We start from the raw sequence: 27316 nt of genomic DNA, 5'->3' as shown, positions 1-27316 counted from the left end.
CTAAATGTGTCTGGAGTCTCTGACTGAGTCCTGAATACCCACAACAACTCCACACAGGAGCCAGCCGACCTGATATAACCAGCTTCCACCCGACCAAAAAGGACCAGATTGTGGTTAATGGACCTCTGTGAGATTTCCCACAGACACCACATGGGGATTATGGATTGGAAGTGTACCTGCCACCAAACTGGACAAAACTTGAAGTTGGAGACTTTTTGAAAGCTTCAGCAGGCATTTCATAATGGCAGTATTTGTAAATAGTGAAAAATGAGAAGAAATCTAAATGTCTAATGACTGGAGAATGTATAAATAAATTCTGGTACAGCCATTATATGGAATGGTATACAGCAATAAAAATGAATAAATTGTAATTCTTGTATCATCATGGATACATCTCAAAAGCATGTTTAAAAACAAAGTTGCAGAAGAATATGTATGCACAGTATGATACCATTTATATGAAGTTTAAAAACATGCAAAACAATATATATTTTTCATGAATGCATATATAGGTGGTGAAAGTATAAATACATGCATGGGGTGGGGCTGGGTAGAGCTCAGTGGTAGAGCGCATGCTTAGCATGCATGAGGTCCTGGATTCAGTCCCCAGTACCTCCATTAAATAAACAAACAAACAAACAAACAAACAAAAACAAACCTAATTACCCTCTTCCCCATAAAGACAAAACAAAAACAAAAAAAGAGTTCTCATTACAAGAAAAAAATTAAAACTAAATAAATAAATACATGTATGGGAATTAGAAACAACCAATTTGGGATTCTGGCTCCCTCTAAGTCAGGATGGGGTGGGGATCACAGCTGGATCTGTAACGAGCTGTCTCTTAGAAAAGATCTGAAGCAAATGTGGCAAAATGTTAAGATTTGACATTTTCCTCTCTAGTTTGCTGTATGTTTGAAAGATGTTATAATTTTGAAAATATGGAGTAAAAAGGTGTTTCAGGCTGCCCCTCCCTCATCCTTTTATGCACACTCCTTTATTGAGGGCCTACTATAGCAGGCCATGTGCTGGGGCATCACAGGCCACAGATCATTTAAACCTTCACACAACCCCGGAAGGGAAATGCCATTTTCACCTCTTTTATAGAGGAGGCAGTTAATGATCAGACAGGTGAAGTGACTTGTCCAAAGACAAGAAGTATGACTAGGTCCTAGGCTCCCAGACCTCATTCTCTTACCCTGCATTTGGAAGTATGAGTTCTATGCTGCCAAAGCAAACTGGGATTCTTTGAACTTTCTTGTGGTTTGGATTTTGTGTTAAAAGTAATTGCCTTGTGGCAGAAGGTATCCCAGGTCCAGCATCTCCCAGCTCTCCACCCAGTGAGAGAAGGTGGCCTTGGTAAGCCTTTCTTTCCCTGGTGGCACTAGCAGAGGTTGAGTGGGAGCCCTCTTGGCACTGGGATGCCCAGAGAGTTGGTGGGGTGAGGTATTTTCTGCTTTGCAACCTGATGTCTCTCACCATTAACAATAGGAACTTGGTGAGTGGTCTGGGGAAGCACCTTCTGTTGCCATTGGGAGCACCAGTAAGGATCAACTGGAAGGCCCATGGCATCTGGCCTGGGGAAGAGCTTGCCTTGTTCATGGGCCTGGTGTCTCACATCCCCACATGGCAATATCAGTCTGATGGAAGTACATTTTGTTCCAGCAGGATGCTCCTGTAGGTTGAACAAAGCAGACCAGAATAGCAGTGCAAGGCCTTGAAAAACTAAATTGTCATTGGAACCACAGACAACAGAAGTAGGCCAGGATCTAACAGCTAAACCTTAACAAAATGACTGCCTGCTAAAATAAAAAATTGAAATAGGAGTCTCCTAACATAATATCCAAAATGTCCAGGACACATTAAAAAAAATCACTCATCATACCAAAAACTGGGAAAATCACACCATAAATGAGAAAAGACAATCAGCATATCCTAACACCAAGATGAATTAGATGCTGGCATTATTAAGCAAGGATTTTAAAGGAGCCATCATAAAATGCTTCAACAATGCTCTTGCAAAATTTTTAAAAAATAGAAAATATCAACCAAAGTAACAGAAGATATAAAAAAGAACCCAATATAAATTATACAACTGAAAAATACAATAACAAAAACTCACTGGTTAGGCTGGCTAGAAGAAATAATATGACAGAGGAAAGGATCAGTGAACTTGAAGATAGAACAACAAAAATTATGCAATATGAACAGCAGAGAGAAAACTGTAAAAACATGAACAGAGCATCAGAGACCTGTGGGACAATGACAAAAGATCTAAGATTTATATCATCAGAGCCCCAGAAGGAGAGCAGAAATAAAAGGTGAAACTCCCCAAATTTGGTGAAAGACATAAGCCAACAGACTGAAGAAGGTGAGCAAAACCAAATGGGATAAACCCAAAGAAATTCACACCAAAACAAATCGTAAATAAACTTCTGAAATTTAAAGACAAAGAAAAAAATCTTGAAAGCAGCCAGAGAAAAATAATCCATTACTCACAGTGGAAAAACAATTCAACTTATAGCAAATTTTTCATCAGAAACCATGGAGTTCAGAAAAAAAAAAAGTAGCACATTTTTCAACTGCTGAGAGAAAACAGCTGTCAACCTAGACTCCTATATCCAATGAAAATATCTTCCAAGATATTCTCAGAGAAAGGAAACCTAAGAGAATTTGTCATCAGGAGACCTACCCTGAAAGAATAGCTAAAGGAAGTCCTTTAAACATAAAGGAAATGATTGAAGAAGGAATTTTGAAAATGACAACACCAGCAACTGTGATTATATATATTTTATATATATATATATAGAGAGAGAGAGAGAGAAATAGATGCATTCACAATTATAGTTGGGGACTTAAACACTCCACTCGGCAATAATTGATAGATCTACTAGAGAGAACATCAGAAGAACTCAACAACACAATCAACCCATAGGATTTAATTGACATACATAGAACACTCCACCCAACAGGAGCAGAATACACATTTTTTCAAGCATTCATGGAATATTCACTAAGGTGTACCATATCCTAGGCTATAAAAAGACCTCAATAAGCTAAAAATATTTGAAATCATATTGAGTGAATTCTCCGACCAGAATGGAATCAAACTACAAATCAATAAAAAAAAGACAACAAGAAAATCTCCAAACACTTGGAAGTTAAACAACACACTTCTAAATAATCCATGGGTCAAAGAGGAAGTCCCAAAAGAAATTTACAAGTACATTGAACTGAATGAAAATTAATACAACATATCAAAATTTGTACGATGCATCCAAAGCAATGCTTAGAGGGAAATTTATGGCCCTAAATGCCTACCTTAGAAAAGGGGAAAGGCCCCAGATCCATAATCTAAATTCCCACTCCAAGGAAGTAGAAGAGAAAAATAAACTCAAAGTAAGAAAATTAAGGAAATAATACAGATAAGACCAGATATCAATGAAATTGAAAAATGAGAAAGCAACTGAGCAAAATCAATAAAACGAAAATCTCATTCTTAAAAAAAAAATCAGTAAAATTGAAAAACCTCTAGCAAGATTAACAATGGTAAAAAAGTGAGAAAGCACGAATCACCAATATCAGGAGTGAAACAGGGATATCAGTACAGATCTTTAAACCATTACAAGAATAATAAGCAAATATTATAAACAACTTTACACTCAAATTCAACAACTTAGAAGAAATGGATCACTATCTTAAAACCACAAGCTACCAAAGCTCAATCAAGAAATGAATCATCTGAATAGTTCTATAATGATTTAAAATATTGAATTCAAAATTTAAAAAGCTTTCAAAGAGAAATCTCTAGGCCCAGGTGGTTTCACTGGAGATTCTACCAAACATTTAAAGAAAAATGAACACCAATTTTATACACTCTCTTACAGGAAATAGAAGAGGAAAGAATACTCCCCCAATTCATGTATGAGTTCAGTATTACCCCAATACCAAACCAGACAAAGACAGTACAAAAATGAAACCCACAGACCAATATCGTTCATGAATTGATACAGGACACAAAAATGTTTAATAAGATATTCATTTTTTGTTATTCAATATTATTATGTTGATGTTATTCAATGAATGTAATATTATTCAGTACAATAATTATAATACATTACAATAACATTATTCAATGTTATATTCAATTCAATTCTTCCCAAATTGGTTTATAGGTTTAATGCAATTCTTATCAAAATCTCACAAGGTTTTCTGTAGATGTGGATAACCTTATTCTAAAATTTATGTGGAATTTATGTGGAAAGGCACCTGGCCCTAGAATAGCTAAAAATATCTTGAAAAAAAAAAGAGGAGTGGGAGGACTCACTACTCAGTGGTAAGGCCTACTATATAGCTACATTAATCAAAACTGTGTGGTATTGCTGGAGGGACAGATATACAGATCAATGAAATGGAACAGAGGACCCAGAAAGAGACCCACAAACTATGCTCAACTGATTTTTGACAAGGGTACAAAAGAAATTCAATGGAGGAAGGGACAGCCTTTTCAAAAAATGGTACTGAAGGGATTGACCTCCCCAGAGGAAAAGAAAAAGAACCTTGAAATGGACATTTAGTGAAATATAAACATAAAACTATAAAACTTTAAAAAAAAAAAAAAAGAAAATCTTTGATAGCTAGGGATAGGCAAAGAGTTCTTGGACTTGACCCTGCAAGGACCAGCCATAAAAGGAAAATTGTTAAATTGAATCTCATCAAAATTAAAATTTATGCTCTGCAATAGCCAATGGGAAAATGATGAAAAGACAAGCTGCAGAGTGGGAGAAAGTATTCACAAATCACATACCCAACAAAGCACATACCCAGATACTAGCATACATAAAGCACTCTCAAAACTCAACAGTGAAAAAACAAACAATCCAATTAGAAAATGGGCAAAAGCCATGAACAGACATTTCACTGAAGAGTATACATAGATGGCAAATAAACTTATGAAAAGATGTTCAACACTGTTAGTCATTAGGGGAAATGTAAGTTAAGGTCACAGTGAGTATCACATCCATCAGAATGGCTAAAATAAAAAAAATTAGTAACCACACCAAATGCTAGTGAGGATGTCAAGAAACTGGATCATTCATACATTGCTGGTGGGAATGTGAAATAGTACAGCCACTAGGTGGAACACTCTGACATAAATCGTAGCAATATTTTTTTTTTTTATCTGTCTCCTAAAGCTTTGCAAATAAAAGCAAAAATAAACAAATGGAACCTAATTAAACTTGAAAGCTTTTGTACAGCAAAGGAAACCATCAATAAAACAAAAAGACAATCTACTGAATGGGAGAAAATATTTGCAAATGATATGAATGATAAGGGGTTAATATGCAAAATATATAAACTGTTCATACAACTCAGTATCAAAAAAAACAAACAAACTGATTAAAAAATGGGCAGAAGACCTGAATAGACATTTTTCCAAAGAAGACATACAGATGGCCAACAGACACATGAAAAGATGCTCAACATCATTAATCATCAGAAAAATGCAAATTAAAACTACAATGAACAATCACCTGACACCTGTCAGAATGGCCATTATCCAAAAGACCACAAATACAAATGTTGGCGAGGATGTGGAGAAAATGGAACCCTTGTTCACTGTTGGTGGGAAAGTAAATTGGTGCAACCACTACGGAAAACTGGAGATTTCTCAAAAAACTAAAAATAGAATTACCATGTGATTCAGCAATTCCACTCCTGGATATTTATGCAAAAAACACTGAAAACATTAATTTGAAAAGATATATGCACCCCAATGTTCATAGCAGCATTATTTACAATTGCCAAGATATGGAAGCAACCCAAGTGCCCATCAACAGATAAATGGATGAAGATGTGGTATATATACACAAAGGAATATTACTCACCTATACAAAAGGATGAAATTTTGCCATTTGCAATGACATGGATGGACTTGGAGGACATTATGCTAAGCAAAATAAGTGAGGCAGAGAAAGACAAATACTGTATATCACTTATATATGAAATCTAAAACATAAAGCAAACTAGTGATATAACAAAAAAGAAACAAACTCACAGGTATAGAGAACAAACTAGTGGTTGCTAGTGAGGAGAGGGAATGGGAGGGGCAAGAGTGGGGTAGGGGATTAAAAGGTACAAACTACTATGTATAAAATACATAAGCCACAAGGATATATAGTACAGCACAGGGAATATAGCCAATATTTTTAAATAACTATAAATGGAATATGACCTTTAAAAGTTGTGAATCACTGTGCTGCACACCTGAAACTTATATAATATTGTACACCAACTATACATCAATTTAAAAATCCTCGTGGAAAAAATGAAGCATGCAATTACCACACAACACAGCAACTGCACCCTTGGGCATTTATCCCAGAGAAATGAGAACTTATGTTCACAGAAAAACTTGTTACATGAATGCTTATAGTAGTTTAATTCATAACAGCCCCCAACTGGAAACAACACAGATGTCCTTCAACAGGTGAATGGTTAAATGAGCTGGTACATTCATACCAAGGAATACTACTCAGCAATAAAAAAGAGCAAACTCTTGGTAGATGCAACAACTTGGGAGAAGCAAGGATCTCAAGAAAATGATGCTGAATGAAAAAAGCCAGTCTCAGAAGGTTACATACGATATGATTTCCTTTATATAACATTCTTTTTTTTATTGAAGTATAGTTGATGGACAATATTATATAAGTTACAAGTGTACAATACAGTGATTCACAACTTTTAAAGGTTATACTCCATTTATAGTTATTATAAAATATTGGCTATATTCCTCATATTGTGCAACATATCATTGTAGCTTATTTTACACCTAATAATTTGTACCTCAACACAACATTCTTGAAATAATAAACCAAATAGATGGAGAATAGAGTCTTGGTTGCCAGAAGTTAGCGACGGTGGGAAGTGGGTAGTGAGTGGTGTGATTATCAAGAGGTGGAACTAGGGAGATCTTTGCGGTGATCGAACAGTTACACACCTCAATTGTGGGGATGGTTACACAAATCTATACATACAATAAAATGGCATATACACAAGATACATACACAGACTCACAGAGTGCATGTAAAACTGGTGAAATCTAAACAAGCTCTGTGGATTGTACCAGTATCAATTTTGACATTGCACTAGAATCATGTAAGATGTCAACATCAGGGAAAACCTTGCGAAGGGTCACAGGACCCCCTGTACATTTTTTCTTTTTGCAATTTGTAGCAAATTTATAATTATTTCAAAATAAAAAAATTTTTAAAGAGATGGTAGTGGTATATTTACTTGATATATTTATTTCTTAAGATGTCAGAACTGGGCTTTTTTGGGAGAGGTTCAGTACATCAGAAAGCAGGGAAGGGAGGAAAACCAGCATTTGCTGGGAACATGCAATTCACCTCCATGATCTCATTTAATTCCAAGACAACCCGGGCAAGGTTGGCATTTCTTCTCATTTCATAGATGAAAAAAAAATGGTTTTTAAAGAGGCTCGGGGCTCATCCAAGTTAGTAGCTAATAATTCCCAATTGAAGCTAATAATTATTAAGTGCTTATGTGTGCTAAGTGCTATACATGAAGTATTTTATTTAAAAGTCAAAATAACTATGTGAGGCAGGTACTACTACTACTCCCATTCAATAGGTGAGGGACCTGAAGCTCAGAGAGGTTAGGTGACCTGCCCAAGATCACACAGCATGGAAGAGGTAGAATCAGGATCTAAGAACAGGTGTGTATGATGCTCTTTTCCTCAACCCCAAGGCACTTCCCAATATAAAGTGGGGTAAGTAATTCAGATTCCAAGGCAGACATGAGCCCTCCTGGCTGCCCTCAATAAGTCTCGTGAGTCTCCTACCCCAACCCCTGGAACCCTTTGTCACATGCATACCTCCACATGTCTGCCCCTCCCTCTATGTGTTAAATTATAGAAGCTACTTGAGAGATGGAAGCATGGTTTACTCACGTTGGTGACTCTAGAATAGAGGCACAACTGATGTCTGGTGTGTGAACGAAAAGTTAGTGATCACTTTAAATCCCGTGAGCAATTCTCTCTTCACTGCAAGTATCTTAGAGCCCATCTTTACCTGCAACACACCAGGCTGGGCTGGGTAGACGTGTGGACCTGGCTCTCTGTTCCTGCATCACAGCCAGTTTGCCCTGGCTCACCAGAGCCAACTGTTAACTCTCCAGAATTTTGCAAGCCAGTTGTTAAACTATTCATAGCTTGAAATCAGCCATGGCGGGAATATTCATGCCACAAAAATTGGCAAATGCTACACAGCAGGGCACCCCCTACAAACACTGGAACTGGTCGTTAAAATTTTACCAGCACACTACTGATCACAGACATTTGGCTGCAGCACTTAGGTGCGTGTAAATAAAGAACTCCCAGGTGGAAAGGGCAAAAGTGAGCCTTCTGGAGTGTTGCGAATGTTCTTTATCTTGATTTGCCTTGTGGGTACACACAGATGTATACACAGGTAAAAGTTCACTGAGTTGCACATTTACAACTAAAGCACCTTATGCAATTTACTGTATGTATGTTTTACCCGGAAACCAACCAACCAACCCACCCAGAAACAGACGCAGAGAGAAAACAAACTTATGGTTACCAAAGGGGAAAGGTGTGGGGAGGGATCAATTAGGAGTTTGGGATTTGCAGATACTAACTAACTACTATATATAAAATAGAAAAACAAGGTCTTACTGTTTAGCCCAGGGAACTATATTCAATATCTTGTAATAACCTATAAAGATAAAGAGTATGAAAAAGTACATATATACATGTAACTGAATCACTACGCTGTACACCAGAAATTAACACAGCATTAAAAGTCAACTATACTTCAATTTAAAAAAAGAACTCCTAAACTATGCAAAGATCTGTGGATTGATCCTGAGTGCCCCCTGCAGAGACCCCACTAATCAAGATGCACTGACGCTCCCCAGCGGTATTGATCTGTGCGTCACGGATGACGCAGCCCAGTTCAGTGCATTATCTATTGCGCAGGAGGGGACAAAGGTGGTCCAAACAGCTGCTGGCATCAAGAATCTGGATCCCTTCACGTCTTGTCTTCATCACGACTGCTGTCATCTCTCACCTACATTATTCCTGGCTCTGTGGCTAGGGACGGTGCTGTTTGCTGACAGGCAGCATGACTCACTTACTCGGCAGATCATTTTTCTCATTAAGTGGAGAGATGGACAGACATTTTCCCATACTTGGGCAGAAGCCTCATTTACTTGGATCTTTTTACTGGAATTACTCAGCTTTACATTGAAGGGGTGATTTTTTCCACTTAAAAAAATGGTCCACAAAAACCTGCTCCCCTCAGACAATCAGATTTGTAGAGAAAACAGAGAGGAAACGAAGTGCTTCTCCAAAATGCACCCTCGCGAGGGAAAGAACACAACCTTTACTGAGTTTCTTCCATAAAGTTGCCCTAGATGGGAAGGCCCAGTCCCCTAGTTTCTTTAGGGTGCTGGCTGGCATTTAACCTCCCTTACACCATTCCTGCCTGCCTCCGCTTTCCCTGCCCCTCTCCCCTCAGCCACCCAGCTGAAGATCTGTGTCCCAAACACAGAGTTTCTGTGTATGGGAGACATGCCTACCTATATATATAAGGGGAGGCATTCACCCAAACTCAGTTCTACAGCTTTATTCTACGAAGGAGGTAGCAGCTTTATTCTATGAAGGAATGACAGGAGCTTGCAGACACAGTCCAGGATCCAGGAAGCGGGCACAATGTGTGAGGGCAGAGGGCTTACCTGTGGGGACAGGAGGTCTAGCGCCATGATAGCCTTTCATGGGGAGGCAAGAGTAACCACGGTGGAATTTGAAGGGTGGACGAGGATAAGTTTGCAAAGCGTCACCATCAGAGCCTCAGGAAATCACACGGTCTCTTCCCCATCTCCCTTCTAGGCTCAGAAATAGCCCCTCGGATAAGCCCAGCTCAAGCCCAAATGCCCAGAGTGCAGTGAGACAGATATGGCTGTGAGGATTTGTTTTTAAGTAGGATGCTGGTAGCTCCTGGCAGTCCCACTCAGCCCCCCTCAGCTGAAGTCATGGAGCTCACCCATCAGTTCAGCCCCCTCCCATTTCTGCACCTAGCAGCGTGAGCAGACTCTGGCTCTGGTCTCACCGCTCTTTCCCTGTATTCATTGGGCCCTTGTGCAACCTGCCTGTTATGAGTCCAGTCTTGAATCCCAAGCCTGCTTGAACAGCGTTACACTTACTGCCTGGCTTTTTCTCCTAGGGGCGACTTTCTATAATACACACAAACACACACGTGCACACGCATGTGTACATACAAGCCTATCTTTGCCATGCCTCAGCCTTCCACACCCAAAGACCACCGAAGAACCAGTATCCCGAACCTCACCCCTTCCTCAATAGCCTAGTGGCTGAGACCCCAGCGTGCCTCCTGCCCAAGTTATAACTTGCTTAAGTCACAAAGAACAAAGCCCTCAGATGCTCTTGGCAAATCCAAAATGTAATGCTTGGCTCACATATGATGCTGAAGGTCCAACCAGGGGCCCGGACAACCCCTTCTGTCCAGGAGGGGTTGGGCTGAACATCTGTGTCCCTGCCGGTTCCTGACCAGTAGTTGAGGTCATGTTTGGGGCCCAGCCCCAAGTCTCTTTAAGGAGGGATTGCTGTCAGGTGAGACATACCCACTCTAGTGCCAACAATGTCAGCACTTATCATATCCGCATCAGGTCACCTGAGTGCACTAGAAGCTGGTGCCTCTTCCCCTCTCAAAGGGACCAGGAATGGGGCGAGGGAAGGGAGGGGGAGAGACCTTGAGAAAGAGGTCAGAGGGGAGGATCAGCAGACATGTTGGGTTGTCAGTTTCCTCAGAGCAGCAATGGGCACCAAAAGGCATTTAATAGATGTTTGTTGAATAAACACATAAAGAAATGCATGGATGATTCCCCAAATACAGGAGAAAAACATTCCTGAGCCCACAGAAATCCCAAGCTCACCCTGAAGCTCCATCACTGGCCCAGTTTGCCTTCCCTACCTCTTTCTCTGTTTCCCTCCTTACAGCTAAGTAGCATTAAGTTCTTTTCTCTGAAGTGTAAACTGAAGTCCTTAGAAACTAACAGCCTTGCTTGCAGTCATCCACAAAGCTGAAAACAAGCCCGAGATGAACTTGTATGGCTCCCTGCCACGGCACGTGCAACTCGAGCTGACTAAATCCCATTTGCCTCACCCGAGAGGTTATATACCAGTGTGTCACGGACAGACAAATGGCTGGGGCTGGATATGCTCCCATCTGCCTTTCTTTTGGGGTTCCCAGCACCCCTCTGGCCTCAATTCTTCCAGCAGCAGCAGCAACAGCAAACTTAACACTCCACACTCCCAAAGTCCCACCCGTCAGGGGTTGGGGAGGCAAGGGCCAGGCTGCACGTACAAGGTCTCTCTCTCTCTGAGCTTACAGACTCCCAAACACAGAGCGCCTGGTGGAGTCACCAAGAAGGCTATGGCCAAAGCCCTCCCATCTTCTTCCTGCCTCAATTACCAAGGCTTTTGGAGGTCTTGGGGTCTCCCTCCCACCCCCTACCAAGTCCATGTTGGACACTCCCAGACCTCACTGACAGGGCAAAGGTTCAAATGTCCAGACTACGTACCTAGTCATTCCAGCAACTTGCCCAGCAGTCCTCCAGATCGTATGCTTGGGAGCTGGAGGAGGAACAAGATGAGAGGACAAGGCTGCTGGGGAAAGCCCTGGGCTTCATAACCTCTTGGCCAAGTGAACTGAATTTCCAGACTAAGGCCGGAGGAGGGACGAGCAAAGGAGAAAAAGGAAAAGAGGCAGGACCAAAGCTAACCCCTTCTTTTTTCCTCCTAAACTCAATCCAGATTTGCCTTCTGAGGGCTGCTTGAAACTGATCCCTGCGGCTCTGACTCGTCCTTTCTTAAAGACATAGTCTCCACTTGGGGGGGGGGGCAGGGTGAGGGGAGGAAAAGCTCACCTGGCCCCAGTGTATCCCAGAACAAAAGATAGGGGGAAGGCAACACAAGTGCAAAACCCCAAATGTCCCGCACCTTCGCTCTTAATCCAGACCCAGAACTGGAGGTGTATTTGAGATTCCCGTGGAGTAGCCAACTCAAGATCTCTGCTGGATGACTCAAGAGACTCTGCTCGCCAAAAGCTGAAGTCTGGTGGTGGGTGTGGGAAAAAGAGCACTGGCCCAGGAGTCCCACCTCTCACTACTTCCTGTGTCACCGTGAGCAAGCCACTTTCTGTCTCTCGTTCATGGTTTCCTTTCTTGACAAATGAAAAGCTAATAGTGGCAGCCCTGCCGAGCTCCCAGCTTCTGCTGTCTCCTGTTACGGCAGAAGGTAGCACCCTTGGGCACTGGGCATCTGACCACCCCAACACCCCCGGTGGGCTGTCCTGCTCTAGCTGCCAGATATTTACATGGATCAGACCTGAGACTTTCTGCTGGGTTTGGGGGGCAGTGGAATTCAGGTATGAGCTGGTGAGTGGGTAGACCAGGAGCTATTCTGTGCATGTGCTGGGGAGGAGAAGGAATAGCCTGTCTCCTATGTTCTTAACAAGGTGTTAACAACCCATCAGGATCTGCCATTTGAGGGCACAGAAGGAGGCTGTGAACACATCCTCATCTTCCCCTCATCCCCGTATTTCCTATTTATTCTGCAGGAAAACCACCTCGGCCATCGGCCTGGGAGGGCCAGGGGCCAGTCTCTGGCCCTGGTGGCTCTTTCTTCCTACAGGCTCCAGCTCCTTTTCTTCCCTAAAGCTGCCTGCCTCCTCTCCACATCTGAGCTTCTGTTCCTTTTCATCCTGCCTGCAGAACCCAGCATGGTCTCTGAGCTCCCCCCTCCTTTCTTGCTCCAAAGAGCAGCACACAACCCCATTTCCTTTTGAGGCCACGGTTCTCAGCTGAGAATCTCCTGAGGAGCTTTGGAAAAAAATGCCTCGCCCCTGGAGTCAGATTCCATTAGTCTGGGCCGCCTTGGGCACCCGCGGGTATAAAAGCTCTGCAGGTGACCCTAATGTGCAGTCAAAGGCAGAAGCCACGGGTTGGAGGGCTCCCCCCGCTGATTACATTAGGGGATCAGAGCAAGAGTGATCACATAACAGATAAGGGGAAAGACAAAGGGTTGGCATCTCCCAAAGTTCTGCCAGAAGTTCTTCCCTCTGTGCATCATGCTCTCTAGAGAAAAGAATGGCAAGGGCTCACACCACCGTGCCAGACATAATGTCAAGGGCTTTCTGTGTGTTACCTCACTGAATCCTCATGCCCACCGTAGGAGGTACCATCGTTATCCTCATTTCACAATTGAGGAAACTGAGGCATCAAGAGGTGAAGTAATTGGTCCAAGAGTGGGATTTGAACTCAGGCATGTGGCTGTCAGCCATTATGCCACATCTCCTTGGCTGCCAACTATCAAACCCGGTATTGCTCTCAAGATGCTTCCCTCCTCCCTGGAAGGGCTTTCCTCTCATACCCCAGGTCTGGAGATGCACTGGGGCTGAAAAAGTGTCACCTCGTATGCACTCATCTGTCCTTTGTCCTAAGGAGGTCAATTGTATTCAGGGAAACTGCATTTGAGGTCTGGAACCCATCTTCCAGGGAAGACAGAGAGCTGCAGTGGTTACAAAATGGACTCTGGTCAGACAGATCTGGATGCACAGCCCAGCTTAGCCACTTACTTGATGGTGACTGTGGATGAGGCTCTCCTCCTCGTGAGCCCCGGTCTCCTCATGTGCCAAGTAGGATAATCACATCAAGCTCCTGAGGTCACGGGGCTGCAGTGAAAGTGCATGGGCGGGTGCCTGGCACTGAGAGGTGCTTAGTACACATGGTTCCCTACTCTCCAGTCCGCCCTCTATCAGAGAAGCCTTCGAGCAAACCCCTCTGGCAGTCTAGTGCTGCCTATGGACCCTTTCTCAGAGAAAAAAAAAAGTCTTTAAATACATTAGATTACCTAGGATTACAAAAGGAAACTGATCACTGTACATTGAAGTGCAATTTACAATGTAGTTATATGTGCTTTTTTTCTTCTTTTTTCTCCTTTTTGGTGATATTTATTTTTTAAATATTCTTTTGTTTTGTTTTTTATTGATGTGTAGGTGGCTTTTAATGTGTTGATTTCTGGTGTACAGCATAGTGATTCAGTTATACATACATATTCCTTTTCATATTCTTTTTCATTATAGGCTATTGTAAGATCATCATATGTGCTTTTTGATGAACACACTCACTGTAACAAGATCTAGCAGCTGGGCTAAGAACTGCCATCATTTTGAGGCAGTAATGCACATAAATGATTTTCTGAGATACCTGCAACAACTGTGATGTGATGTGAAAAAAAGCTCTAATTCTACGGGTGACAATCACAAATGTTGCTGATAGCACTGAGGTTTCTGGCACTGGAGACAGGTCTGCCCACTCCTCTGCTCATTAGCTGTGTGATCTGAGCCAACCTATTTAGCCTCTCTGTGCCTGTCTCCTCATCTGTAAGAGGGGGGCTGCTATGAGGATGTAATGAGCGAAGGAGTGCATGTAAAGGGCTTAGGTCCAGGTCTAGGACAGAGCAGATGTTCTTTAAGTGCGAGGGCTTATTGTTATCTACAAATGGGCTTCTATCAATCAGGGTGTCGGGTTCATTTACCCAAACCCCAGGGCAAAGCCCTACCTCCAGCTAGGCTCCCCCCATCTGCAAAGATGACTCCAACACCATTCACAATGCTGTGCCATTTGTATTCTTCTGGGACCTGGGATCTTTAAATATCTCTTTTAAAACACTGCCAAGGCTAGGTCTTCTGAGGCCAAGAAACAAGCTCCTTTTCAGGGACTGCCTGCCCTGGGGCTTCACCACAGGACCGTCTCCAAAGCCTCTCCCTGTGGCCCCACTTGCTGTCCAAACCACCCACCCCCACTGCCAAAGGCGCTGCAGTTACAGGCTCCGCCCTGGCCTCAGACTTCCCACTTGTGAGTCTAGAAACTTCTAATAAGCTAAAGAAAGGGTAATTTGGAAACAGGAAGCACTCCCTAACTTACTGCAGCTGTCATGGGTAAGGAAGGGAGTTGGAGAGGATCAAAGCCATCCCTTCAGTGTGCAGATGTGGCAACTGAGACCCAGAAAGAAGCAAAGACTTGCTGAAGGCCCCGTGGCAGTTTTCTGGCAGCGCTAGGCCTGCAAGCCAAGATGCCTCTCCCTCCATCCTCTTGGGTTGGACCATAATCTCCATCCTCTTGGACCTCTCCTTTCTCTCCACCATCTGGTCAGTTGACAGTTTTGGTCAGTTCTGTAACCGAGCAAGACCCTGTGGGGCCTTCCAGGGTCAGACCCCTTCCCCATATCCTCTGCTGCAGCTCCTCTCTGAAGTTCCCAGATGATAGTATCTCATGTGTATTTCCTGAGTTTCTCAGATGCTAAAAACCACCACCAAAGGAAGAGCACGTGGCCCCCAGACCTTCTGGCACCCAGGGGTTGACAGTGTTGACTGCCCTGTTACCTCAACATCAACCAGTCAGAGGATTGTGCACGAGCTGATCACGTACCCTGCAACTCCCTCCCTCACCTGGCCTTTAAGTATGCTTTGCTGAAACCCTTCAGGGAGTTGGGGGTTTTCTTGGGCATGAGCCACCCCATTCTCCTTGCTCAGCCCTGCAATAAACCTTTCTCTGCTCCAAACTCCGATGTTTCAGTTTGTTTGGCCTCATGATGGGGCTGGCACATGAACTAGCCTTCAGTAACAACTCCATTTCCTCTTAAATATGGTACCAATCCATTAGCTCCCTCACCATGTCCCCACACCTGCCTCGGGGCAGGCCCTTTCTCCCTCCAATCCTCACCCGCCTCCCCAGCCCGCATCCAGTCTTGGAAGAAGCTTCCAAGGTCGCTCGAGGGGATGGAGCCCGGCCAAGGTCTGACAGCGAGCGAGAGGGAGAGCTGGCACCGAAACCCAGGTCAAAGGGCTGTGGAAGCTGAGTTCTAGAAAGTTTAGTTGAACACCATTCCCATGACATCACCCGCCTCTCAGAATTACACCCCAAATCCTATTGTTTCAGGTACCAACTGGAAACTTTGTTTTGGTTAGGACCATAATTGCTACTTCCCCTTCTACACCTTCATTTTGCAAAATGTAGACAATATTCCACCTCCCTCTCCCATTTCTCCCCAAAGCCCCTTAAGGTGGGCCTCCAGCACCCACCAGCCCAAATTGCCTCCTCATCTGTCCTGAGTGTGGGCAAGCCCTGCTGTTCACCATTTTCACAAATATTTCTATTGGCCGAGGCTCCACATCAGTTTGCCAGTCTCATGTTAGTGGACTTTCCTGTTGCCCTAAATCTCCTAGAGTGTGCTAGACTGTGTCTGTCTCCCCTCTGCTGCCCCAGCACTTGGTATCAGGCCCAGCATGCAATGGAGATTCAGTCTCTGAGAAATGAATGAATGAATGAAGATGCTGGTATTGCCAGGGAGAAAGAGAGGAATAAGACACAGACAGCCCTGCCCTCCAGGAGCTTTGAGTTTACTTATTAAGACAAGATCTATAAAGTAATAGAAAGATGTGAATAGAGAACCAGGCTGCTATGTTTGACTTTCCCTGCAGGCCAAGCAGGGGCCTGGGGTGCTGTAAGCGGGCTGCAATGCAAAAGGATCTGGGTGTGAGGGTACAGCAGGGCAGGTCAAGGAATCAGCATCTGGAATCCAAGTGTGCATCAAGCTTAAGCAGCAGGCTGTAACAGGGTTGGAGGGAGTTGGGAAAACCAGATAAGGTTTCCAGGAACTAGATACCCAAGTAGTAAAAGCATGTTCAGAGTGGAGAAGAAAGATGCTGCAAACGTTTCTTTAAAGCCTGATGTGTAGCTACAGAGGTTTACTGGTAAACTGGAGGGGAATGGGATCAGACAGGAAGGCTGGGGCTAGGTGAAAAGGGTCTGGATGAGAATAGAAGCATTGAGAAAGGGAAAATGAAGCCAGGCAACAAGGGCTAAGGAACCAATTCCATCTGATGACTGAACTTGAAGATATCGCCACTGAAACGGGCAAGTCCTTAAAGGCTGGAAGGGATGGGAGTGTAGCTTTAAGTCTTCTCACTCATCAACTTCATGCATTCACTCACCAAACATTTACTCAACATCCAGGACATAGCACTCAACTCCATGTGTGTGCGCGCACGCACGTGTGTGTGTGTGTGTGTGTGTGTGTGTGTGTGTGTGTGTGAGATGCTGGAGGCCTCTCCTGCTCCTTCATCTTCAGGGACGACAAAGGAAGGCAAAAGAAGCTTGTAGATCTTTGCTACTCAAAGTGTGGTCTGTGGACCGGCTGCAACACTATTGCTTGGGAACTTGTTAAGAAACGAAGAATTTCAGGTTCCACCCCAGACCTTCTGAAATAGAATCTGCACTTCTTTTTTAGGGGGAGGTAATTAGGTTTGTTTATTTATTTACTATTTTTAATGCAGGTACTGGGGATTGAACCCAGGACCTTGTGTATGCTAAGCATGGGCTCTACCACTGAGCTATACTCTGCTCCTTGCACTTTACTTCTTAAACATTAATATACCAACCATCACCTAGAGATCTTGTTGTCTATACCACTGGCCCATGGATCCTCCCTGAATAGCAAGGAACTAAGACACAATAAGGGCCAGGGTGCTGGGGATGAAGTTTTTAATGGGAGGGACCAAGGGAAATTGAGTAAGCCTGGGTTATGGGTTTTTTTGTGGGGCCCCCTGCAAGCAGGTAGGGAAGTAAGTTCCCAAGTAGCCCATCCCCAGATCTACCACCCCACTTCTGGAAAGCTGCTCAGCACTGTCTGGTCTGGCCCAAAAGAGGCCTGGTGGCCCCCATGTAATCTGGCCTTACTCTAGCCCAACTCCAGGCAGAAGGAGGAGGCTACATAGTGATTCGCGTCCAAAGCACTGTCTCAGAATGAAAAGTTTTCTGAGCAGTATGGTCTTTGAGAACTTAGCATGATGGCCTACCTTGGTGAAAGAATTGGACTTTTGGGGTCCCAGCTAATATCTCTTCCCATCAGAGACACAACCAGTGGAGGGTAATAGAGAACTGCCCCCAGCTCATGCTTTCATTGGAAACATAAGACTCATACAACAGCCATCATCTGTGACAGTGCGTTGTTTGAGCTCGTGTGTGTGTGTGTGTGTGTGTGTGTGCATTTTAATGAAGGCATAACAAATCCTCAAGGAACTCCATCAGGTAGGTGAAGGATGGGTAGTTTTTATTTTCTTCTGTGTACTTTTCTGTTTTGCCTACAGTTAACTGTGTCAGTTTGAAAATATGAACTTAACAAAGGCTTTATTTCAAAAACCAAATTCATACAAAGAAAAATCATGGCAATATACAAGTAAGTGCTGACTTTTTTGGCATAGATAATTCACTGTATGAGGACTTGAAGGAGATTTCCAAGGTGAAAGACAGAGCGGGGGGGGGGGGGGGGGTGGAAAAGGGATGCCTAAAATCACCAAGTTTCTATTCTGAAGATGCACCCAGTCAAAAGTTAAAATCTGAATTTCTCAAACTGTAAAACTGCCCAACACTGGTCAGGCCCCAACCTGGGTAACTGGATTCATTTTTAGAATCAGTGAATCTCAGAGCCTGAAGAATTTGAGAGGTTACCAGGCCAACCTTATCCTTTTTTTTTTTCTTACAAGGGGGAATTGAGACGCAGAGGTAATGACAGCGCAGGCTCTGTACCTTGGCACGGGTGCCTCTCTCTGCCCATATTGCCCTCCCCTCCGGCCCTGGGTGCCTAGCTAACACCCACTCTTCTTCAAGACTTGGCTCAAACATCACATACTCTTGTGGATTAGATGATCTCTGCGCTCACAAAATGCTTAATGCATTCCTTTATCGTCCACTTGGCACACTACTGAGCACCTACGGTGCGTCAAGCACTGTTTGAGGCACCTAGGACACATCAGTGACCAAAAAACCTCTGCCCTCGTGTGTAGTGATTAAATCGTAGCATTTATTTATTCAGCAAATATTTATAGATCACTTATGTGTGGGGCCCATAAACTGTTTTAAGGTTAGGGTAATTGGTCAGTTTGGCTTCCTCCCTTCCCCCCACGATCAGTGCATTGTGGACACAGTCAATGTTTTCTGAATGGATGAATGAATGAAATGGCTAGGGTCACACAGAAACATGGAAATGGACCTAGCATTGAAACCCTGGTCCCCTGATAGCTAGAGGTCTGCCCACATCTTTGGAACCTCCATCACTTCGGGTAGGAAAGGTAAGAAGGGAGATTACAGGCTGGGCCCCCCAGGCAGATCTATTTTGGAAAGAGGAGACCCACCCTATCAGGGACCCTCTCTGGGGAGAGTGGGGAAGTCGCCAGCTTCTGAAATACATCCCTGTTCAAAAGCTTGGGGCAAGCAAGAAGAGACCCTCTCCAGCAAGGTCCTGGCAGCCCCATCACCCTGTACACGGACTGATCATTGTGAGGTACGTTTTCATTTCCGTGTTAAAACCAAGCGTTTTCGTTAAAAGCAAAGCCACCGCTAGGACTGCAGAGACCTGCGTGTGTCCCCCCCTCCCCAGTCTTTCCCTCTGAGCCACAGGCAGCGCCAGCCTTTGGCAGCTGGAGCAGCTGCACTGCAGCGCCCTCTGCCGGGCGCGAGGCAGGCTCCGCTGATCCGCCGGGCCGGGCCCAGCCGCTACGGAGGAGCCGCCTGTTCCGGAGGCGCTGAGGGAGCGTGACTCATCCCGCCGGCTGCGCCCGCACTGGCCGCCCCTGACTGCTCGCCGCCTCTGCACGCGCCTGGTGACGCACCGAGCCGCGCGGAGCTGCTTTGCGCACGGAAAGCAGCCCCGGAGCGGCACCCCCCAACCCCCGACGGCAGCACCTGCTCCGCCAGCCCGAGCCCCGCCCTGCCTGAACCCCCGCCTCGGAAGCTTCCTGCACTGGAAACCTCATCACCTCTACTCTCACCTAGTCTTCATCGCTAACCTCGAATACGGGTGGTTTTGTTACACGGCCTGAACACAATGGGACACTGAGGGCGACAGAAACGTGAAGTGATGGCCAGTGTCACGCAGCTAAGAAGCAGAGGAGGGACTAGATGAACCAGTTATCTTTGACCCCGAAGTTCAAGGTGTGAAAGCCACACTATCCTCCTAATTGTACCCCCACTTCGTCCCCGCCCCCCAACTCCACATAGACACAGACACCAGAAGGGAAGGTCAGACCACATCATAGAAGACCTTGAAAGTCAAGCACTATAATAAACAATTTACCAGTTTGGAAATAAAGGAAAAGCTCTAAATGACTTTTAAGAATAAAGTCAGGTGGACGTTGGGCTTGATTCTGGAAAGATGTTTCATTATGGAGTCGAGGACATGATTAGTGCTTTGAGTTAGGAAGATGCACCAGAGGAAGACAGATCAGAGAGAAGTGGCACCTGAGGTAGTCCCAGAGTGCTCGATAGGGCCTAAATCAGAGTCATGAAAATGGAAAAAAAGGGCACAGGCCCAAGACACACTGGGGTGGGAAAAAACTTAATGATAGATTGGATTTTCAAAAGTAGTGTAAGTAAACTCCACATAGTACTTCGTACCTCTCCTAAGGTATTTACTGATTTTGCCTTCGTTGTTAGCATGATGTTTCGTCAGCCTTGTTAGATGCTAAGATTAAGAGAGTTGTGCTGGTAGCTCAGGTGCCACTCCTGCCCTAGAGACCATGACTTTGTGGGGGAGGATATACATGTCTGGGGCAGTGTCCATCCTTTCGGCTGAATGCAACATAGGTGAGGGCAGAGCTGCTGGTGCAGACAGCATCTGCACCTGGCAAGAAACCCTTAAACCAGCCCTTACTTCATCCTTGGGTAAAGTTTGGCGGGCTCCAGCTAAACTCCAGGGCAGCCTCATGCTAACTGAACATCCTTCTGGGTCTACAGTTTGCAGGAACCCTGAGTGGGTAGGTTGAGCTGCTCCGGCAGCCCCACTCTGAGGCCAGGCATCAAAACCTGTGCAAGTGGCTGTGGGTACCTGCTGCCAGCTAGTAATGCTGAAGGGGCACCCTACTGGGCAAGCAGCCTGGCTCTATTGTGATACGATAGGCCATTTTTATACAAGGGTAAATCATTCAGGCATCAGCACCCCTAAGACAGAAGCTCCACAGGACTGGAGCAGTGGACCCAAAGGTAGCCAGATCTGCCTTCAAACCCACATTGTGGTCTATTCAGAACATCAGGCCAAATAGGGCCAGCTACCAACCCAGCCCATCTTCCCCCATATACCATATCTCAATGAATGAGAACACCCTGTTGGGAATGGGTGATTCCCAAGTTCCTTGGGATTATACCCCATAGACACCAGCATGGAAGAGGGGGCTACTTCTAATTCCTGATACTTCACACCCTCCACCATTCATACTGGCTGTCACCCTGGGCTCTCCTGGATAGAAAATCATGGCCCCACTGCCTCCTAGTGTCACCATGTGCTGCTTGTCTACTTCATCTGCTCCCCACATCCTTCTCTGAAGTCCAACAAAGTATGTTATCAAGCCAGAGTTCTGGGGGGTTGTTTCTTTTTAATCAGGAAAAGGAGTTGTCCCCCACTATTTTGGGACTACCATTGAATAACAGCCTTAGTGCCCAGAGCCCATATTTCTAAGAAATGTTTACCCTTGGAGCCTGAAGTGCAGGCTTTCACAAATTCACGGAAATGTGTGCATGTGCGTGTGTGTATATGTGTCCGTGTGTGTGAATAGGGGGCTTATGTGGGTTCTTGAGCCTCCTAAACATTTTTCATGTGGGCCCCAGTGTTCTTCATGAAGGAGGAAAAGTTGTGTGGGGAAAAGGAGAAAAAATATCAGTTCTCCTTAAATTAATCTATAAACGAATTGCCATTCCAATCAAATCTCTACAGGAATTTTTCATAGAACTGGACAAATTGACTTGACCATCCATATGAAAGTGAATATGTACTAGAAGAGCTAAAGTAATTGGGAGGGGGAGGACAAAGAAGGATGATTTATTATGTAAGGTATCAAATCTATAATAATTAATAGGGTATGGTATTGGCACAGAAATAGACAAGTAAATGAGTAAAAAGAGAACAGAGAGCTCCCGAGCCAACTCATGGAAAGATATTAAATAAATAATATAAGTGTCATTTATAAGCCTGTGGCAAAAAGATGGATTATTCAAGAAACAGTGTTGGAAAAACTGGCTTTCCATTTGGAAAAAACTAAATTAGATCCCTACCTCATACTACATGCACGCGCATACACACACACACACACACACACACACACATACACACACTCATACTCCACATAGCTCAAACAACTAAATATAAGAAATAAAAGATACCTATAACCAGGGGGAAGGTATAGCTCAGTGGTAGAGTGCATGCCTAGCAGGCACTAGGTCCTGGATTCAATCCTCAGTGCCTCCATCAAAAAATAAATAAGTAAACCTAATTACCTCCTCTTGGAAAATAAACTGAAAAAAAAAAAACAAACAAAACTTATAACCACAGTGAAAAATCTGTAGGCATATATATTTGTGACTTTGGTGTAGCAAAACCCTTTTTAAACAACACACATACACAACACAAAGGCCATGAAGGAATGGTTGATAAATTTGAATCTACATCAAATAATTTTCTTAGACAAAAGACACCATCAATAAAGTTAAAAGACAAATGATAAACTGGGAGAGATATATTATTTGTAATATACATAGTAGAAAAATTAATTTATATATATAATTTCTGTAAATCAATGAAAAAAAGGCAAACAACACAAAAGATATGTGGCAAAGGATTTGGTCAGTCCATTCAAGTGGAGAGTTACAAGTGGCTAATAGACATTTAGGAAAATGCTCAACCTCTAGTAATCAAGGAAAGGCAAATGAAAACAATCATCAGATACCATCTTCCACCCATCATATTGGTAACTAAAAGTCTGATTTTATCAAGTGCTGGCACGGAGGTGAGCAAAACATACTCTCATACACTGCTGGGTGGAGTGTAGGCATCACACGTAGAAATTTGGTAACATCTATTAGTATTACCCCTATTACCCAGCAACTCCATGTCTTAGCATCTGTTTTAAAGCAACTATAGCACATGTACACAAATATTTATTGAATGGATGCTTATTGAATTATCAGCCATAAAAATTTAGAAACAATCTGAGTTCATCAAATGAGAAAACAGTTCAATAAACTCTAATAAAAGTCATGCTCTTCAAAATTTTGTAACATTTTAAAAGAATATGTTAGGACTTCTGCTTCTGGGAAGATGGAGTAGATAAACTATTTTCCCTATTCCCCCCATTAAGTAAAACTAAAAACTAAGTACACTTAAACCCCTTGAACATCATAAATAAAGCAAATACAAAAAAGACTCTAAAAGGTGGAGAGAAGAAACACCAGAGAGACCTCAGGACTCGAGGAATGACATGGTGGTAAGTTCCCTGGATTTCTGTTTTGCCTCATGTATCCCTCAAAAAACTTACAACATGGAAACACCAATAGGTGCAGACAAAAAACAAAAACAAAAAAGGCTGTCTTTCTAACCAAAGGACTAGAAAAGGAGGTAGACCAGCAAGAAAGAAAACTGCAGACAATAACCACTCTATTCTAGCAAAACATCACAGAAAAAAAAAAATATGGCTCCCATCCTCAATGCCACTTGCAAAGAAAGGGTTGAAAACACAGACTTTCACCATGCTAACCTGTAACCAAGTGTAACTCCCCTACTGGGGTGATGTCAAAGATGTCTGAATGTGGAGCTGGGAAGGACTTACTAGATAAAAAATCAGCAAAGATGCAGAAGTCAACAACACCCTCAATCAATGGTTTCTAATATGATATTCATAGAACACTCAATCCAACAACAGAAGACTACACATTCTTTTCAAGTGCCCATGGAACAAACTATGTTACATCACATCCTGGACTATAAAACAAACCTCAACAAATTAAAAAAACAATTGAAATAAAATGGAATGTATTCTGTGACCACAATGGAATCAAACTAGAAATCAAGAATAACAGAAAGATAACTGGAAAAAATCTAAACATTTGAAAACCAAACAGCACATTTCTAAATAATCCATGGCTCAAAGATGAAATCTCAAGAAGGAATTTTTAAAAATACACTAAACTGAATGAAAATGAAAATATAACATAGTGAAATTTGTGGGATACAACTAAAGCAGTGTTTAAAGGGAAATTTATAGCACAAAATACTTCTATTAGAAAAGAGAAAAAGTCTCAAATCAATAATCTAAGCTCCTAACTCCAGAAACTAGAAAAAGAAGAGCAAGATAAAACCAAAGCAAATAGAAAAAAAGGAAATTAAGATAAGAGCAAAAATCAATAACATTGGAAACAGGAAAACAATTAGAAAAAAATCAATGAAACAAAAATCAGTAAAATTGATAGACTCAAGTAAGACCTACAGGGAGGAAAAAAAGGGAGAAAACACAAGTTACTAATATCAGTAACAAAACAAATGTCACTACAGATCTTTCAGACATCAAAAGGATAATAAGAGGGGGAGGGTAGAGCTCAGTGGTAGAGCACATGCTTAGCATGCATGAGGTCCTAGGTTCAATTCCCAGCACCTCCATTAAAAAATAATAAAAGGATAATAAGGGAATAAATACTAAGAACAAGTCTACACACTTTGAGAATTTTGACGAAACCAACCAATTCCTTGAAAAACACAAACACCCAAAATTTACTTCATAGGAAATAGATGATTTATTAAAATCTATAACCATCAAGCTCTATAACCATTAAGAAAACTGAATTCATAATTTTAAAACTCCCAAAAGAGAAATCCCCAAGTCCCATGGTTTCACTGGAGAATTCTACCAAATGTTTAAAGAATTAACACCAATTCTACACAATCTCTTCCAGAAAATAGGAGAGAAGAAAATGCACCCCCCAAATAATTTTATGAAGTTAGTATTATCTTGATGCCAAAACTAGATGGCAGTCACACAGAAAAAGAAAACTACAGACCAATATCCCTCATGAATATAGAAGCAAAACTCCTCAACAGAACATTAGCAAATAGAATTCAGTTATAAATAAGAATTATACACCATTATCAAATGGGGTCTATTCCAGGGATGTGAGACAGTTTCAGTATCTGAAAATAAATCAATGTACCCCACCATATTAACAGACTAAAGAAGAACAATCACATGATTTTATCAATCAATGCAGCAAGAGGAATTAACAAAATTCAACACCCATTATGGTAAAAAAGAAAAAAAACCTCAGAAATAGGAAAGAAAATGCATTTTGTCAACTTGAAAAAGAGCATCTACAAAACACTTACAACTAATGGTGAAAGACTGAATGCTTTCCTCCTCAGGCTGGGAACAAGGCAAGAATGTCTGCTCTCAGCATTCTAATTTAACATAACGCTGGAAGCTCTAGCCAATGCAATCAGGCAAGAAAAGGAAATGAAAGGCATACAGATTGAAAAGGAAGAAATAAAACTGTACCTATTTAGAGATGAGATGATGGTGTACGTAGAAAATCCCAGGGAACTACAAAACAATTCCTAGAGCTAATAAGTGAGTTCAGCAAGGTTGCAAGATGCAAGATAAGTATAAGGAAATAAATCATATTTCTATATACCAGCAATGAACAAACGGATGCCAAAATTAAAAATACAATATGATTTACAATTTCTCAAAATAAAATCCTTAAATGTAAATATAACAAGACATGTGTAGGACTTGTATGCTCAAAACTACAAAATGCTGATGAAAGAATTCAAAGATAAATAAATTGAGAAATACACCATTGTTCATGGATTAGAAAACTCAACATAGTGCAGATGTCAATTCTCCCCAAATTTATATACAGGTTTAGTGCAATTCTTATCAAAATTCCAGGAGGATATTTTAGACATAGACAAGCTTATTCTATAATTTATATGGAAAAAATATATGGAAAAGCAAAGGAACTAGAATAGCCAGAACAATTTTGAAAAAAGAAGAATAAAGTGAGAGGAATCACTCCATCCAATTTCAAAATTTATGTAGCTACTATAATCAAGACCATCTGGTCGTTGTGGAGGGATAGGCACATAGATCAACCAAGCAGAGTAGAGAACCCAGAAATAGACCTACATAAATATATTCCAAAGATTTTCAAGAAAGTTGCAAAAGCAATTCATGGAAGAAAGGTAGCCTTTTCAAATGGTGGAGAAGCAACTTGACCTAGGCAAAAAATAAACCTTGACCTGTGTAGTAGGTTGAATGGCAGCTCCCAAAGAAATATGTCCATGTCCTTATCCCTAGAACCTGTGTATGTCACCTTATTTGGAAAATGGGTCTTTGCAGATGGAATTAAGTCAAGGATCTTGAGATGAGGAAATTATTCTGGATTTTTCAAGTGGGTCCTAAATCCAATGACAAATATCCTTATGTGATAGAAACACAGAAGACACGCATAAAGAAAGTGATATGAAGATGGAGGTACATACTGGAGTGATGTGGCCACAAGATAAGGAAGCCAAGGGTTGTTGACAGAAGCTGGAAGAGGCTTCCAGAAGCTCCTAGAAGGAGCCCCCAGAGGGACCATGGCCCTGTCCCTATTTTCTTTTAATTGAAGTATAGTTGGTTTATAATGCTGTGTTAATTTCTGGTGTATAGCATAGTGATTTAGTTATACATAAATACATATTCCTTTTCATATTCTTTTTCATTATAGGCTATTACAAGTTATTGAATATAGTTCCCTGTGCTATACAGTAGGACCTTGTTGGTTATCTATTTTATATGTAGTAGTTAGTATATACAAATCACAAACTCCCAATCTTTCCCTCCTCACACCCACTTTTCCCCACTGGTAACCATAAGTTTGTTTTCTATGTCTGAGTCTGACTCTGTTTTGTAAATAAGTTCATTTGTGTCATTTCTTTTTTTTCTTTTTTTTTTTTTAGATTCCACATATAAGTGATATCATATGGTATTTTTCTTTCTCTTTCTGGCTTACTTCACTTAGTATGATGATCTCCAGGTCATCCATGTTGCTGCAAATGGCACTGTTTTATTCTTTTTTATGGCCGAGTAGTATTCCAGTGTGTGTGTGTGTGTGTGTGTGTGTGTGTGTGTGTGTGTGTGTGTGTGTGTGTGTGTGTACCACATCTTCCTTATCCAGTCATCTATTGGACATTTAGGTTGCTTCCATGTCTTGCCTATTATAAATAGTGCTGCTATGAACACTGGGGTGAATGTATCTTTCCAAATTAGAGTTTCCTGCCAACACCTTGATTTCAAACTGCTGGCCTCCAGAACTATGACATAAGAAACTTTTGTT

General features: G+C 42.4%; 1 protein-coding gene and 1 long non-coding RNA gene across 9 annotated transcripts in view; one reads left to right on the top strand and one right to left on the bottom strand.

The window, feature by feature from the left end:
- Nucleotides 1–27316, bottom strand: part of NHSL2 (NHS like 2) — a 241463-nt gene that overhangs the window by 119355 nt on the left and 94792 nt on the right. Inside the window, exon 1 of one of the 8 annotated variants that reach the window (XM_032475490.1) lies at nucleotides 11642–11857. The exons of 6 other annotated variants lie outside the window; for them this stretch is intronic. The gene's annotated coding sequence lies outside the window, so the exon portion shown is untranslated. Of the gene's footprint in view, nucleotides 1–11641; nucleotides 11858–27316 lie in introns of those variants that run through there. One more of the 8 variants, XM_032475498.1, reaches the window with a different exon arrangement.
- On the top strand, nucleotides 3948–25058 carry LOC116662150. The gene is made up of 3 exons (XR_004318132.1): nucleotides 3948–3963; nucleotides 9723–9727; nucleotides 24983–25058. It is a non-coding gene; the product is annotated as an uncharacterized LOC116662150 (long non-coding RNA).

The sequence above is a fragment of the Camelus ferus genome, chromosome X, assembly GCF_009834535.1.
Source record: "Camelus ferus isolate YT-003-E chromosome X, BCGSAC_Cfer_1.0, whole genome shotgun sequence".
NCBI classification, from domain to species: Eukaryota; Metazoa; Chordata; class Mammalia; order Artiodactyla; family Camelidae; genus Camelus; species Camelus ferus.
The sequence above is the reverse complement of the archived record's forward strand: the minus strand, read 5'-3'. Positions and strand labels throughout refer to the sequence as shown.